This window comes from Zingiber officinale, chromosome 4A (genome assembly GCF_018446385.1).
Source record: "Zingiber officinale cultivar Zhangliang chromosome 4A, Zo_v1.1, whole genome shotgun sequence".
Classification (NCBI taxonomy): Eukaryota; Viridiplantae; Streptophyta; class Magnoliopsida; order Zingiberales; family Zingiberaceae; genus Zingiber; species Zingiber officinale.
This window is the reverse complement of record NC_055992.1, coordinates 90786467-90790938: the sequence shown is the minus strand read 5'-3', so window position 1 is coordinate 90790938 and position 4472 is coordinate 90786467. Positions and strand designations below refer to the sequence as shown.

The window sequence follows — 4472 nt, the reverse complement described above, 5'->3', positions numbered from 1 at the left end:
AATTTAGCTCTAGCAAAAACCAACAGGATTCCAACTTCAGATTTCCATAAATCCAGTATAGAAGAAATTCTGAATTTTATACATGACAGATAGTTAATCCACAGCTCAACTTTTCAACAGCTCAACAAATTCAACTTGCTTGATTAGTTTCAACTTAAATCCTCAAGAATTTGGCTCATCAAAGGATAGTATTTGATAATAGGCTAATAGGATTCAAACTTAATTCATAGTTGTCTCTGCTGAGACATTTCAAAAAGAATTGGCACATGGATTTGGAATTTTAGAATTCAGAATTCAAGTCAACAGAAACATAATTCAATTCTGTTGAAATTATGTATCAAAAATCTGAAATCTGTTGAAACTTAATCTGTTTCCAAATTAATCTGTTGAACATGTACAACTGAATTGAGCAGAATTCACAGAATTGCAGCATAAAAATCAGATTCTGCAACTTTTCCAATCAGCAACTACTTCCTGTTTTTCAGTCAAACAAATCTGACCTTTTCACATACTCAGCTCCAGAATATGGCTCTAGGGTCTATTTTCACAGATTCTGCAAGTTCTGTAAAAATCTGTTCTTTAGTGTCCATAATCATATCAGAAATAGCCAGAAAACTTGGCACACAGCAATAAAGGATTGATGCATCAATCACAGCTTCCTCCAGCAGATTTCTGAATTTGGATTTCTAGAAATTTTTAGCTAAAAGTTGCTGTTCAGAAATGTGGAATTGACACCAAGATTCAAACCCTTGTTCCTTCTTGGTAGTCAGGAATTTAGTTACAGATTCAGCTGTTCAGAATTTTCACTGAATAAAATTCAGTTTCTGCAGTCACTAAACTTGAAACTGAATTCTGCAAACAGATTGTCAGAAATTCATTTTCATTAACATAGAAGTAGAATTTGATTCACTTCAGCACTCTTCAATTCCTGCTTTCAATTTATTTCTTTTATTCGAGCTTGAGCAAATTTAATATCCAAACTAGAACTCAGCTTAACTGTTAAATACAGAAATTTTACTCTTCAAGAAAGATTTTGAAACAAATCAAGGAATTGGAACCCAAGTTACTGATTAAAGTATTTGTATTGCTTCAGTTTCTTTGTTCATGGCTGTCACCATTTGAATACTCTTCAAGACTTAATGATAGCAGAAAATAAAATTCAGCTCGAAATTGAATTCCTGCTAACTGCAATTTCAGAATTAGAAACAGCTTCAAAACAGATCTGCAGTAGCTTCCAGGCTTCATCCATTCCTAATTCATCTCCACATGGTGCTGATATCACTGATCTCCACAGCACTCATATGCCCTCCTTAATTTTCAGCAATCCCTGAAACTCCCCTGCTTCTTTGAAATCTTTTCCAGCTACAACATATTTAGATTCTGAAGTTGATTTCTAAACTCCAGTTCCAGAATTTGAAAGGCTAAAGTTGTTAATTTGATAATTTCTGGATTTCAGAATCGCAATTTCAGCAGGGTTTCCAAAATTCAGATTCCAGGTTTAGTATCAGAACTCTGATCCCTTGAAAACTCAAAGTTTTGCACTCAAGAAACTTGAAAAAGGTAGAGCATCAAATAACAATCCAAGACCAACAACTTACATAACTCCTCACCAATTCAAAATTTGCAAATAAAACTTGGCACAAACATATACACTGCTGTAATTTTCAGCTTTCTTCATCCATATTTCATCTTAGTGTTTAACTAGTCAAGAACTTGCAGCAAGATATTGACACAACAACTGAACAAGAACAAATTCCATTTGAAATCTGGAATTTTTTTAACTCAGCAATTTCAGCACTTGATAATGTTCCAGCAGTTACAGAAACTTGAAAAGTCTGAACATTACAGCTTCTATTAGGTAGGTTCAAAAGATCTCAAGAAGGTTGTTTCAGATTTCATATTTAAACTCAAAAATTTCCTGCATTACAAAACTCAAACTTCAGTTTCCTTGTTTCTTCACTTCTATGTTCATTCCATTTTTTGCATTTCTGGCCATTCCAATCTGCATAGCTCTTTATTTCCATGTTCCGGAAATACACCATCAACTTGACTTTCATTCAAATCAGCTCCTAATTCAATTCATTGAGACTTGAACCAAGTCACAAAATTCCAGCAATGACTAATTTGCATACCGATTTTGATATACTGCAGGACAAAATTCAGCATTTCAGCATTTTAAACTAGCACAGTTCAGCAGAAATTCAAAGCTGGTTCATTCCTGTAAGTTTCTGATTTCTTTACAGCAGAATTCAGTGTAGCAATTTAAGTGTCTTCACTTAAGTATCAGCAATGCAAGAATGCATGTATGTTCTTCCTCTATTCTCTTCTTCCATCAGAACCTTGGACTCAAGTTTCAGAATTCAAGAGCTAAGTTAAGCAAGAAATCTCATTTGGCATCTGCATTTTAAATTCCAACAGCTCATGCTTCTATTGTCTAGCACATACACTTTATTGAAGGAAAGCTATGATCTCATCCTAGATGTTATGCTTATTCAAATTAAAAGACCAGTTTCCTCAGCATCAATGACAACGAGAGAAAGAAACAAATCTTAGCTTCACAAGTTCAACAGCAAAATCAGTAACTCAGCTCAACAAATCCAGAATTACATGAATTCTGATTTTTTTTGCATTCATTGATACAATTCCAGAATTCCAGAAATTAGATTCAAGAGTCTACTAGCAGGGCTAAATCTATTTCAAATTCTGATATAGCTCTTAATGTGCATCACCATTCAAGCAATAAAAATTAGGTTTCAAATTAGATAGAGTTCCAAAATCCGAAACAACTCAGCACTTCTTCAATAATGTTGCCAATATTAGTTACAAAATCTCTAAACTGGATATAATCTCTTGTTCCCGAGCAGAAAATGTGTTGAAAGGTTGGCACAATTGCATTACTGCATTCCATCAATTTCTGAAATCAGATTTATTTATGGCTGTTGTCACTGAAATTTCATGCCTTGAGTCATAACAGTCTACCTCAGCATTTCTTGATACTTATTCCAATTGCAGGATTCCAAATGCATGCAATTGCTGTACTTCAGTTTCAGAAATCAGCTCATTTTTGGAAATTCCAGCCTCTTCCAGACTTAAGTTTCAGAATTCAGTTTCAGAGGTAATGTCAAGAAATAAATTCAGAAATGAAACTGCCTCAAAATCCTGGGTTTCAGATTTCAATCTCATGCTTGGAATTATAGATGTACCTCAGTCGGCAATAGAAATAAGAGGTGCTTTTCTTAGTCTTACACTGTCCAGAAAATTGTATCACATATTGACACACAACATCTGAGTAATATTGATAGCAAAGGACACTCATCCTTAGAGTGGCATAAAGTCAGCCTCATGTCAACACAGATGAAGAGCCAAATCCAAGAAATAGATCAAAGCTTGACACACTAAACTGATACAATTCTGCATTTCTGTCGAATTCCAAACTTAAATTCCTGATTCCAGAATCAGATTTAGTCCTTTACTGATTTCCTTCTTACTCTTTCATTTCTAGAAGTAAACACCACTTGATAATGAGATATAAGAATCTTGCTTAAATTTCTTCATGTTTAGAGAACTGCACAGAGAAATGGTACTCCACAGATTGTAATTGGCACAAAATAAACCATGTTGATACTCCACTTTCAGATTTTTTTTCTTGCAGTTTCTGCAGATTTTTTTCCTGTTTTTCTGTGGTTCTTTCTTCAGTTTAATGAAATTTCTGTATTCAACAATTTTCAGCTACAATCAGCAAGCACATTCTCATTTCAGCAAGGAATTCAACAAGGATTCAATGGGGTTTGACTGCCAAAAGATTTGTAGTTAAAGAATTCAGATTCATTTCAGAGAACTCATGCTTTTCAGACTTCAGAAATACTGAATTCTGCTTCTTTGATTTCACTTTCTTTTCTGTGTTTTTTTTACATTTTGGACAGCATCAACCTTCATAAACTTTAGCACAACTGCAACTTAGTCTCATAGCTTCTGCAACCTGCAAATTCAGCTTCCATTCTGTTTCACTTCTTTGTTTCTTGTTCTTGACTGATACCATTCAAATATTCTTCAATGCGAAATGATAATAGAAAAATCAGCTCAATTCTCTGAAATTCCTAGCATTTCTGCAAACTTCCAGCTCTTTGAACCTCCTTACAACTGCTATTCTCTTGACTCCAAGCTCACTGCCAAGTCCATTAACCAAAGAATAGTCAAATACAATCCTTACTCACTTTTCTAGTGCATTTCAAATTCAACAATGCTTCTTCCAGTTTGACTCTGCAATCTCAACACACATGCATTGGGCCAATTTAAAATATTGATTTTCACCAATAACAACATGAAATTACAGATTTACAGCTCTAAAAATTCCAGGGTTCACTCTTCTTTCCTTTCTTATAGTACTCTTCTAACAGTTTCAGACTTCATCATTTTGATAAATGAGTGCCAGCAAGATAAATAGACTGCTAAAAGCAATGCAGCACATGCAA

General features: G+C 34.2%; 1 long non-coding RNA gene across 1 annotated transcript; it reads left to right on the top strand.

Moving 5' to 3' along the window:
• Window positions 1-1420: 1420 nt before the first annotated feature.
• Window positions 1421-3834, top strand: LOC121970142. Its single transcript, XR_006108859.1, has 5 exons — window positions 1421-1560; window positions 1720-1858; window positions 2152-2220; window positions 3013-3115; window positions 3730-3834. It is a non-coding gene; the product is annotated as an uncharacterized LOC121970142 (long non-coding RNA).
• Window positions 3835-4472: the final 638 nt, after the last annotated feature.